The 11,889-nt window shown below is 42.4% G+C and overlaps 1 long non-coding RNA gene across 1 annotated transcript in view; it reads left to right on the forward strand.

Annotated features, from left to right (window-relative positions):
- The window catches only part of LOC116283267 (uncharacterized), an 81,319-nt gene extending 71,128 nt beyond the window's left edge, over positions 1-10,191 (forward strand). The window contains exons 3-5 of the long non-coding RNA XR_012079992.1: positions 5,092-5,279; positions 8,092-8,287; positions 9,883-10,191. This is a non-coding gene — a long non-coding RNA (uncharacterized lncRNA). The remainder of the gene's footprint in view (positions 1-5,091; positions 5,280-8,091; positions 8,288-9,882) is intronic.
- The last annotated feature ends 1,698 nt before the right edge of the window (positions 10,192-11,889 follow it).

The following is an 11,889-nucleotide window of genomic DNA, read 5'->3' on the forward strand; positions in this document are numbered from 1 at the left end:
AAATGCTTTATAGGTAAAGCATTCAGCTCAGTAACTGGCATGGTTATATTCAGTTCATGTTAGCAATTGTTAGTATTATAGTTGAGATAATACTCTACGTTTTTGTACCATGCCTTTTTTACTTATTGCATCCTATGCATTTTTCCAGGTCATCAAAGAATTTTTTATTAATACACATATTTTATGCCATGGCCCTCTCTGTCAAGAAAAAGTGGAGTTATTTTCCTTTCCAAACCCAGGGTTGCATATACCTTCCCCCCAACAGAAAAAAAAGCTGAATCAGCAGCTGCCAACAAAAGAGAAAAGAAACAAGGTTTAATTAAGAGGAACTATTTTGGAATAAACAGCTGGATTTACAAGGGTATGTATGAGAATGCTTTGATGCACGCATCTGAAGAGCAAAGGATATAGAATAATTGATGGCTTTATTGGCAGATCAAAGTGTCTCAAGGGCATTGCAGGCTGTGGACAGAGGTAAATCGTTTGCACTTTTCCTGCATTTAATGTATGCATGTTGTGAGCGTAATAATAATTTGTACTCACACAGTACCTTTCATCTGGGGAGGAGCTCAAAGTACTTTGAAGATGTTAATAAGAAAAAGACCTGCTAATTATGACTGCTTAAAAAGAAAACCTCTCCTTTCAGCATGTTTACATGATTGCTGGGAAGGTTCTGACTTAAAGAGATTTGTTATCACAGGCGAGTTATTTCATGTTCTCTTTTTATAACATACTGTTGGATTTAAGGTACAGAAAAAAGATCTTTCTCTGGACACTCACAGCGCGTGTAACGAGATAATTCAACTGTGACGTGCTTGATTTGAAGATCACACATTCACCCTGAAAATTTGGGGATAGGGCAGAAAGTAGTACCGTGTTGGAAATTTGTGATGAATTTTCAGTTATCAGAAAGAGTCATAGACTAAACCTAGCAAAGCAAGCTTAGAAGAAAAACAGAGCATTCCCAGCCCCATCTGAAATTATACTTGTTGAAGGAAATTCAAATAGCAAAAATCGTGGAGTTCTTTGTCCCAGTGAACAGGATGATTTTAAGAGCTCTGCAGGCTTCTACCTCAACTTCCCTACATCACACACACTAAAGCAAGTCCCTCCGTAGATGCAGTCCCCTCATGAAGCCTTCTCTAATTCCAGGTGTCAGAGTTGGAAAGCTCCTATCTCTCTGCTCCTCGGGCAGGGGATATGTTATATGTTTGAATATCTTGTCCAGCTTCTTAGTATTTATGCCATTTTTTCTTATGTCAGCTAGATGTTTATAGTTCTTTCCCATAGGGAGCAAACTCCAAGGAGGCAAAAAAATATTTATTTTATTCACCTTAATATCCTATAGAGGAGGGCTTAGCACAGGCAAGGTCTGATCCTTAAAACAACATACCCATTAATAGTTATTTCTTTTAGTTAAGAGTTTTATTATAGCACGTTTGTAATAGGAGAAGAAATCGGAAACAACGTACATGTCCATCAATAGGGTACTGGCTGAGTAACGTTATGGTACAGCCATACAGTGGAACAACCTCATGTCACTACTAAATAGGATGAGGTAGACTTGGAAAAATGCAATGATTTATGAAAAGAACATCTCAAGTGGAATAATATCTATTTTGGGATCTCTGTTTTGTATAAAAAACCCCAAAAAACCAAAGGGATGGTTGAAAGATGTATGGAATGAATAGAGGGGTAGACAAGTATATGGATCCATTTTTTCCAATTCATAGAAACAGGAAGCCCTGAAAAAGAGGAGCCCAGGTATTCACAGTCAGTATTTCTGGTGAGCGGGGCTGAAAGGAGTAGGCTGGCTGTGGGAGGAAACACCTTCACTTTTTGTTTTTCCCTCTGTATTATTTGAAGTTTTAGCAATGAACAAGCATTACTTAAGGCCATTTAAAAAAAAAAAAGGAAACTATTTATTGACTTTAAGTTTGGATTTGTTGAGCCTGCCTTCAGTTGGGCAGATGACCTAATATCCCATATTTCTCAATTTCACAGCCTTTCTCCCTGACAGAGCTCTGGCACTGAATGAGCCAGAAGGGACAAAGTCTTCCTTTTTCCAGAGTAAGCACTTGGCTGAATTCAAACTGACTCCCTTGGGCATCTCCCTGGGGCATCTTTCCAGGGCCTTGCTTTCTAAACTGGGTATACTAATGGGCTGGGACAGATTCCCTGGCCGACTCTGGCCATTGTCAAATCTCTCTGGTAACTTTCCTAGGCCTTCTGGCCTCCAATGAGACATTGACCTTTTTCAGTTGTAAATTAGTCTAGATCAAAATTCAAGCAGGAGGCACTGCTGCCCCTGAAATCCTTCTGCTCTTTCTTTCTGGCCAGTGCACTCTCCCTTCCTTGAAACTCCTGCTCCGCCCACGGGGGGATGATCAGAAATAGCCACCTGGGTTAATTTCCTAAGTGACCATTCTCCTGTTTTGACCGGCAAGAGGGGTGTAATCTGTTCTCTACAGTTTGCATAGGTTGGCTTGCCGCCAGCCTGATTCTACCAACTAAAGGAAACTGGGAGGGCAAGAGGGAATTTGTGTGAATATTATAAATTAATCCACTTTCCTGTGATCTGGCCTGGCCCATTTTCAGTAGGGCTGGTTTAGGGTTCATTTGTGGTTATATAAACTTGCTTACAATCCGGGAGAGGAAAGAACACCCTCTGGTGGTGAGATTACATGCCTGCACCGTACACCCTAAATTTCAGCTCCTGGCCAAATTGTCTGACCTGCCCTGGTGCGGGGCACACAGTCAGAGCAATCTACACTTAAAGAAATCAGCGCCGCCTTAAATCTTGAGTGGTACACAGAGATACGGGCAGTAACATTTCCATTTCCCAATTATGCTCTTTTTCTTTTAGTTCTGAGGTACTGGGTTACGCATTGTGCAGGTTAAAACGTTTAGCTCTGTTATTTTATTACGGGGAAAATCCTCATCATATGAACTATAGAGCTTGAATTGATTTTTGTGTGTACAATTATTAATGATGTCTTTTGTGTTGACGCATATTTCAGGCCCATTTTGTTTTTCAAAGTGTGTCTATTCTGTAGTAGAGATTTTGGGTGCTCAGAATGCATGACTACGTTCTGCTGCATGCTACAACATTCAGATGTATTCACAGTCGTAGCTTCCAGTCTTCTTGTTCGTCAAGCCACACAAATTGTCACAGTCAGCTTGATTGTCTGGGAACATTATCAGAACAGATGCTTTGGAGAGACAGCTAGCAGGCCTTGTGTGGAATGTTCAGTGCAAGCTGGAGTTCCCGTGGACCCTGGACTTTTGCCTTCCTGAGTCTCTGCCTTTGACTTTCCCTTTGGGAATAATGCCATAAAGGTCACTGTTTCCTGTTCCAAATATTCCTTTTAGTTTCTGTTTCGTGAGAACTCTGTATAAAGCTTTTTCCCTTGACCATTTGTCCTCCAAGGCCTGAGACTGCTTCTGAAGTGGAGAGAGTTGAATAAACCCAAGGTTCCTTCTAGGGAACTGGTCATTATTACCTGCTCCTGCACTTGTCATGGAAGAGTAGAGGGCCCTTGGAGAGGCAATGGTACCAGGATTTGAGGTGAGAGAAGAGAAAGAGGGCTCCATCCATTATTTAAAACTTTCATTTGCTTTTTGTCAAAATGTGTGTTGGCCATCTAGTGAGTGGTGATCAACCATCTAGATCTGCCCGGGACACAGGACTTTCAGTGTTAAAACTGGCAATGTCCCAGGTAAACGGGGTGAGTTGGTCACATCAGTGTGAGTTTAGGATTGTGTGAACCTGCTTTTTGCTCCTCTCCCCAGTTAAGTGTCCCTCGGTCCCAGATCTGCCGAGTGCTCTTCCTTATGCCTCCTAAAAAAGAAAAAATAAAATCTATAATGTTTGAAAACAATTATACATTAAGGATTTACTGCATTTCAAAAGTGCTAACCATGGGAAACTTGAACTTAAAAATTACACAAACATGAACTTGCGTCAGGCACGCCTCACCCACTCTACTGTAACGATTTATAAGCAGGTTGTGAAGATTGACTGTTCGTGCAAAGTCCGGTGGTGGGGGTGGGGAGCTGAATGGATAAACAGATCAACTACAGAAATTACCAAGTGCTAGGCAAGTGGTGTAGGAGGCCAAAGAACAAAGTGATGACTGTGGGCTGGGACAGCTGGGAGAGGCTTAGTACAGGAAGTGGGATGTGAAGAGGGCTGGAGAGGAATCTACGAAGAAAAGGTGGATTTTAAATGAGAAGAGACACTTCCAAGCAGAGGAAACAGCTGCCCATAGCCTAGGAGTGTCTGCGTGGGAACAGCATAGGCTGGTTGCCCGGAAGCTGAATTTTCAAATGGGTGATCAGTTTGAAGAGGGTGTGTGGTTCCATCCCTGTATTTCTGTATCATTGCTTCTGCAATTATTACGGGCACACCGAGCACGCCTTTTCCAAACAGAGGGAACACTTCTTTCTCCTCCTGGCCCTCTGCCAGCTTTTGCAGGTTAGGTCCAGCCTCTCTAAAGAATTACCTGACTGTTTCAGTAAATATTTAGGGTGCAGAGAACTGGAGCACTGTCAAAACTCTGTGTGCCGGCTCCACCCTTCCTTCTATTGAGTGCAGCGCAGGGTGGGGCAGCCCGCAGAGTGTGGGCAAGGAAGTTATCCCTCACCCCCATGCAAACAAGCTCCGACACAGAGACGCAGGGTATCAGCCCCTGCGCCCCAGTTCTCAGCAAAGGCAATGACCATTTCTACCTGAAATGGGATTGTTCACGACTAGCCTGCCTGACATGGACAGCCGTAAATGCTCAATGGTGGGCCTTCAAAGACGTTATCATAGATCAAACACAGCAGAATGTCAGAGCGCGAGTTTACCTAAATGACCTTGTCCTTGCACAAGCCCCATTGTTCTTTAGTGAAAGGAACCTCTTTCAATTCAGCAAAGACAATGTGAAGATGTGTTTGTAAACCAGATAAGCACTGCCATAAATGGGGCCAAGGGAGACAGAGGCAAAACAGAAAGTGCCTTCAGTAAGATTTGGGAGCAGGGACGCCAGAAAGGTTCTTGTGTCTCTTCCACCAGCTAATGACCTGAAAATTTCTTTTCACATAAAGATGAAGCTTTAGTCCGCAAATGCCCCTGGGAAGATTAAGCCTTGCATTGCTTTCACACTGAGGAGTGTCCGTCACCATTTTCCCCTGGTGAGGAGTAGATAAGGCCTTCGTGTTTAAAGAGAAGCGTCCGCAGACACAAGAAAACACTGCCAAAAAGGAAGCCTTGGCATCTCAAAACCAAATCTCCGGTATCTAAATTTTTCTGAAATTTGTCATAGCTTTTATTTGAAGTGGCCTGAATCATAACAGCACTCTGAAAAGCAGTTTGTTTTTCTTGTTTTGAATTTGCAGCTCCTTAATACTGTACAGTCTTCACCACCTACCACTTTACTTTTGTCATTCGATTTCCATCCCTAGCTCTCAAACCCTTTCTGTAAACTACTTTAATCTGCCCCATTTCTGCTTCTGAATTTCCACCTTTTTTCCCACTGGTCATGTTTATTTATTAGCTCATGATGATTGCTTCCTTTCTGGAGAGACATGACTGCCCCAAGATATGTCTCTGTCCTTAGAAGATATGAATTCAAGGTTAAATTGTTGCGTTGATGCCTGGATCTATTTGAAATATGTGATCACCCTCCTGCTTTCATTTGTTTTATTTGAAGACGTAGATTGGTAACTACTATTTCTTCTTTTTTCCCCACAAGTTTATTTTTATTTATTTTTTTTGGTTGGGGGAGGAGGTAATTAAGTTTATTTATTTACTTTTAGAGGAGGTAGTGGGGAATGAACCCAGGACCTTGTGCGTGCTAGGCACCCGCTCTACCAATTGAGCTATACCCTCCCCCACACTGCCCCATCCTGGTAACTAATATTTCTATGCTTTAAAAAATGAAAGGGAGGAGGGAGAGGGCATAGATCAAGTGACAGAGAACATGCTTAGCATGCACAAGGCCCTGGATTCAATCCCCAGCACTTCCTCTAAAATAAATAAATAAATAAACCTAAAAAATGAAAGAGAAATTCCACTAGGCAGTGTGGATTAATCAGATTGATTTTTCTTTTTTAAAAAATCTGGCTTTATACTTCTTTTGTGTTTGTTAGTCTTTAATTATCTACAGCTGAGACATTATCTATAATTTGTCTCTTGAGCATCTTCTTACCTACATCTCTTTGTAAATAATTATTTTTAAAAAAACTTTGCAATTGGTTCTGCCCTTGGTGGTGTCAATTAAATCACTATCACTTGATCTGAATGCTAACAGAATATGGTGTCTGCTATTAGGTTAAAGGTTTCCTTGGAGTAGATCCAGTTCTTTTTAACTTTTTTTTTTTTTTGATAAGCAATGACTTTCAAGGTCCTGGCTTGAAGATTCTTATTTTAAATAAGGAATTCTGATCTCTACATGATTTGAACAATCCCAGACTATAAGGGCATCTCCCAAGTCTACCAGACAGTTGTCCTCCATTAAAACAGTGCCATTTAAAAGTCTAGAGAAGAATTCAGGCAGCTGTAGTGGACCAGGCAGCTGAACCAAGATCATCTAAAGAAGCTACTAGGAGAATATTCTACCACCTCTGTCAATCTAAATACCACTGCCAAGTCACACTGTTCTCTAAAAGTTCAGTTAGTCCTGGTTTACGGCTCAAAGCACTTTGCATGTATCAGCCCATTAGCCCTTTGGCATTCCTCTGAGTCTGGAAGCTGACAAGTGGAAATAACCCAGTTTCCAAATGTGCACTCAGGCACAGAGAGCTTAAGTAAAACTGCAACAGGATCACTAATTCAGGCAGCAAAGCGGCACACACATGGGATCAAGAAGGTACCAAAATGTTCCATAGGACTGAACGTAACAATCTCCCCAGCACTGGTGTTCCTTCAAGTAGCAGATACACAACTCTGCACTAGATAAAGCACCTCTGCGTGGGGCTCCTCACTCCTGACACTCCGGGGTAAACAGGCTCACTTTAGGCAACATCATCCACACGGGGGAAGTTTTGTCTCCTGGGCCATCTTCTCTCGGAGCCAATTCTCTGTCAGCTAGGGCCAGAGCATGGTATCTAGGGCTAGAAATGCCAGAACTCAAATCTTGGCTCCACCACTGGGACCCTGGGCGAGCCACCTAATCTCTCTGTGACTCAGCTTCCTCATTTGTGAAGTAGGGGTTAGTAATATCTTGGACAAGGTGCTGTGGGGAGGGAGCTTGTTAGTCTGTGAAAGTGCTTAGAACACAGTCTGACACATAAGCGCTCAATAATGTTAGCTGTTTCTCCAGTTACCATTTAATATGGCATTTCTTTCCTTCCTTGGGAAGCCTTCTGGTGCCAGAGCCCTCTCATTCTCTTACTTCCTCTTTCTATCAAAATAGCAAAGGATCCAGTATCAGCCATTAACATTTTAGTGAGAAAGAGTTTCGCTTTACCTCTGCCAGCTTACTTATCAATCTGTGTCCCTAATTGTGGAATGAAAAACTTTACTGTTTATGGAATTTTGGATATCATAAATGTTTTGAGGGAGTGGTGAAAAGTGGGTGATGAGAACAAGAAAAATCTCATTTACCCTTGACTAAAACCCCTTCCTTTAAAAAAAAAAGTCCCTTCTCCATTCCTATCCTGTTTCTTCCTGCCTTGATGTGAACAACTTTCCTTTCACTCACCCTAGTGTTTTATCCAAGACCTCCAATGGCCAGGAATGCAGGGCCTATTTTGGTGAGTCCTCTGCTCTGTCAGCCACTTCTGGCCTCATTCTCATCACTCAACCCTGCTTTTCTTTGATGATACTGTTTTGTGGCCCCAGAAAGAGAAGATCTAATCTGTAAAAGTATAATTTGCATATATCAAACTAACACAGGCTAAATATATGATTGCTTACCAATTATGTCTAATTGTCTACCAGTGTAATAACATAGTGTATATTACTAAGTACATAAAATATTAACTTTTTTAGTCTTTATTTGCAAATAGCAAAACTCTGTTCACGTATGCTGGGCTTTCCTAATTAGTTGCTGTCATAGCATTACCATTTGATCATAACCTTGTTCATTGTGTTTTTGCTTCCAGGCAAAACACCAAATTCATGCAATTATTTCATGTAATGAAACACCTGAAACTCAACTTCCAACCCTTTGCCAAGTGGAAGAGACAAAGAGTAAGGAAAGGAGAAGAGACCAAAAGGGAGGGTAAATATGAGATGAAGAATTCCCAAAGGCTTGAGGTTGCTTTTCCTCGGTCTTTCCTTCAACTTCACCACCCAGAGGTAATATTTTTAAAACACAAGGCTTAAAATAAGCAATTCTCAGATTTAAGCTCTAGTCATCTTTAAACGACAATCTATCCTTCAAAGCTTTTTCTTTTAAAGGAAAAGATTATAGTTCATGTGACAGTTTTAAATGACATAAATAACTTGACTCAACAGAAACAGAGGCCAGTTTTTCTTACAGCTCTGGGCAAATGTGAGGTGGTTGTTAGTCTCTGAGTCTTTGTTTCCTTACCTGCTTATCACTCTATCTAGTTATGCCCTTTGTTAAAATCTCATTATTTGGTGTTCACAGGCACTTAAATTTTTTACTCAGTATCTCATCAACATTCTATTATATGTTTTATATGCTTCCGTGTCTATTCATTGTAACCCCAAATAGCAGAGTTTTATTTCCTCTAACCTAATGTCTCCTGTTAACTGTTTTCCTTGGCAGTGTCAATCACGTAGTCTTCAAATAGGATTAGGATCATACTTGCTCACAAGGGCACCAAATGTCAGAAGGAATGTCCTCAACGGAGCCAACATTAACAGTTGTCTATGGTTATTCTAGCACAGGTGGGCCAGATGTAAAGAACTTGACCTCACTGTGATCAGTTTAGGACACACAGCTTTTGTTTCTGTTCCAATAACGCAGTGATTTCCAGACTATGTTCCATAAAAATTTCAGAGGTTCAATAAGGGATTTTTGAGTATCTTAGAAAAAAAGAAGATTGTATCATAACATATGGCTTTGATTTGAGTCCCCAGTTCATCCTCCTCAATCACCACCCCCATAACCAGCAACTACTCTATGGGCAATTATGTAGGAAACTTGGGTACGTTTGGCCAAATGTGATATGATTCAGATTTTACCGTTCAAGTCATATTTTATAGGTATACTAATTTATTGAGTGCTTACTATGTGCCAGCATTTACTTAGATTATTTACATTCATCCTCTTAACAACTCTATGATATGGGTACACTTATTATCCCCTTCCATGAAGCAGAGACTTAGGAGGTGAAGAAATTTGCTCAGGTTCTCAGAGGAGAAAGCAACTAAGCTAAGATTGAAACCTTAGACATTTGGCTTACAAGTCCGTGCTCTTAAAGGCAATAATCTGCCACCTCCTTAACAGTTAGATGCAACAGCACTAGAATAACCTACAAAATCAAGCCTTCCTTTTGTATGGTATGTTTGGCCCCTCCCCTCCAATATTGCCCACCTTGTTGAATGCATGGATTGTAAGCTTGGGGTTTCAGACATCTGTGTGAACCGTGTACTGGGTCGGGGGTGGAGGGAGGACCCTTGTACAGTGAGCCTCAGGGCTGTTTTCCATGGAGTTAGTTGCGAGATGGTCTGTTTTCTCAAGTTCCGCTGGCCAGTAGAAAAGCAAAGACTATGTTCTCTAATGACCCTCTTATGGCACAACCTCCCCCAAAGGCCGTCGGGTCAGCATTGCCCAGGGAGGGGACCTGCAGCTCCTCTGTCCCTGCAGCTCTTTAGTTCCTGGCTGCTCTGCAGACCAGTGCGTTGTCCCCAGAGGCTGCCCTCTCCTGGTTGTTTACAGACCTGCAGGGGTTTTCACTTGGGTTCCGTTTCTCCTTTTGTAGGAGGAATTGATGTGTTAAGGAAATGACAGGCCAGCCAAGAAACAAGCACCACTCGGAGGGTTGGAGTACTCAGATGTATTACGCCGGCGGGCTCAGAGGGGCTTCTGCTCCGAAGCTCTGAGCACCTCCAAGACGTGTGCGTGAGGTTTTATAGGGTTAATTACAAGCTTGGGGTATGCGGCCAATAGGCATGGAACAGCTTTAGCAGCATCATTATCACAAAAGTAGAGGCAGGAAGGCAGCAAACCAACATTTCAAGGCCAGATATGACTCTGAAAATTCAGCTGGCTAGCAAAAAAAAACATGAACAGGGAATCAGCAAACCAACACTAATTAACTTAGATTTACAAGTTAGCCCAGCAGAACTCACGTCAGTGATCTGACACTTGTTACACTTAGACTTGTCAGTTAGCTTGTTAGCCCAGCCCGGCTTTTCCGTCACAGATGGATAGCTGTTCTCTTATTATTCCATTTTGTCAGGCTCAGTCTGAGATGCTCGGGAAGCAAAAGGTTTATGCTTCGGGTGCTCCATGGCCACTGACCTGACCACACCCTTGATAGTAAATACGCTCCCTTGCGCCTTGCACTGCAGCTCTGAAGTCAGCCAGCAAGCCACGCGGACTCCACTCCTAGACCTCCTCCACCACTCACCCCTCCACGGCCCATCCATGGTGAGAAGCAACCATTGTGAGGCTGTCTTTACGATGAGTGCTCAGTGGCCCAAGACACCTGTAACACTTCCACCCAGGCAGATGGAGCCTTTGCCTCACTCCATGGACAGGGATGAGGTAAACAGGCCTTCTGTCCTTCTCAGAAAGTCCTGGGGATCCTCCTTGTTCTTGGCCCCCACGAGGTAGCCTTATTTATCCCATAGCAGCTTTCCTTGCTGGAAGTGCAGAGCAGAGTCCTGGGTGGATGGATTAGGAGAAACTGTGGTAAAACCAGATCCAAGTTTTCTTCTTAATGACTTGAAATTGGACACCTCTTCAGTGACTCTTTTGGGCCCAAGTCAATCAGTCTATTTTGTCTTCCTTTTTTTGAGCACCATTTCCTGTATTGTTATGGCCATTTTGCTTTAAGGTCAGGAACCTAAGATTCATCCATTCATCTGCTCATCCATCCTCTTTCCATCCATCCCTCTAGTCACTGACCCCTTGCATACTCTAAAGCATTTCCTGAGCCTCTCCTGCGAGGCACTTCAAGCAGTTAGGGTTATAATGATTAATAATACATAGTCCTTGCCCTTGAGGAGCTAATAGTCTCCTGGGAAGCTTGAAAAATAAATAGCCAATTACGGTTAATCATACAGTGTAGTAAGTAATGTTATCGCCTTTCTGGGCACCAAGGGGGAACGTGCACGTTCCTTGCTCTTCCCCTTCTCTCTGTGGGGCTCAGGTGTATCCTGTCCCATTGTGACTTCTGACCAACCTCAAGCAGCTTTGCAGTGTCTGGGCTATAGTTTATAAAAGGAAAGTGGGAAATGCCACAGCCTTTGATAATGAATCAACTTTTACTTCTGAAGCGAAAGGAACACCGAGAGAAAACATGTTTCCCAGCTAGAGTCAGCTTTTCTTCCTTTACTTTTAGAAATGAGTTACTTAGAGCACTGGAAAATGCTAGTGTATGAATCATCAGGGCCCTTACCAGTTTATTCAAAATATTTATTCTGAATTGCAGATTCACTTTCCAGGCTTCAGTGAGTGCAATGCAGGGTTTACAGTTAGAGATGTCTCAGAAGAACAATTATTTTGTCATGCACCTTAACTCTGAATGCACTGATGAAGCAAACCACCTTGTAGTTCTTTCTTAATGTTCTAGCCCCAGTAGGAAGTTTGTATTTCCAGTGGGTCATGGAACACCCGTGCTGCTTCATTTCACCCTCTGCAGACTTGCCAGAACAACCTTGACTTAGACCTGCCTCAGTTGCCCAAAGGCAGCATTTAGCCCTTCATCCTACTGCTACAAAAATACATCATTAAATTAAAGGTCTTTTCATTCTTGGATCCC

The sequence above is a fragment of the Vicugna pacos genome, chromosome 14 (assembly GCF_048564905.1).
Source record: "Vicugna pacos chromosome 14, VicPac4, whole genome shotgun sequence".
Taxonomy (NCBI): Eukaryota; Metazoa; Chordata; class Mammalia; order Artiodactyla; family Camelidae; genus Vicugna; species Vicugna pacos.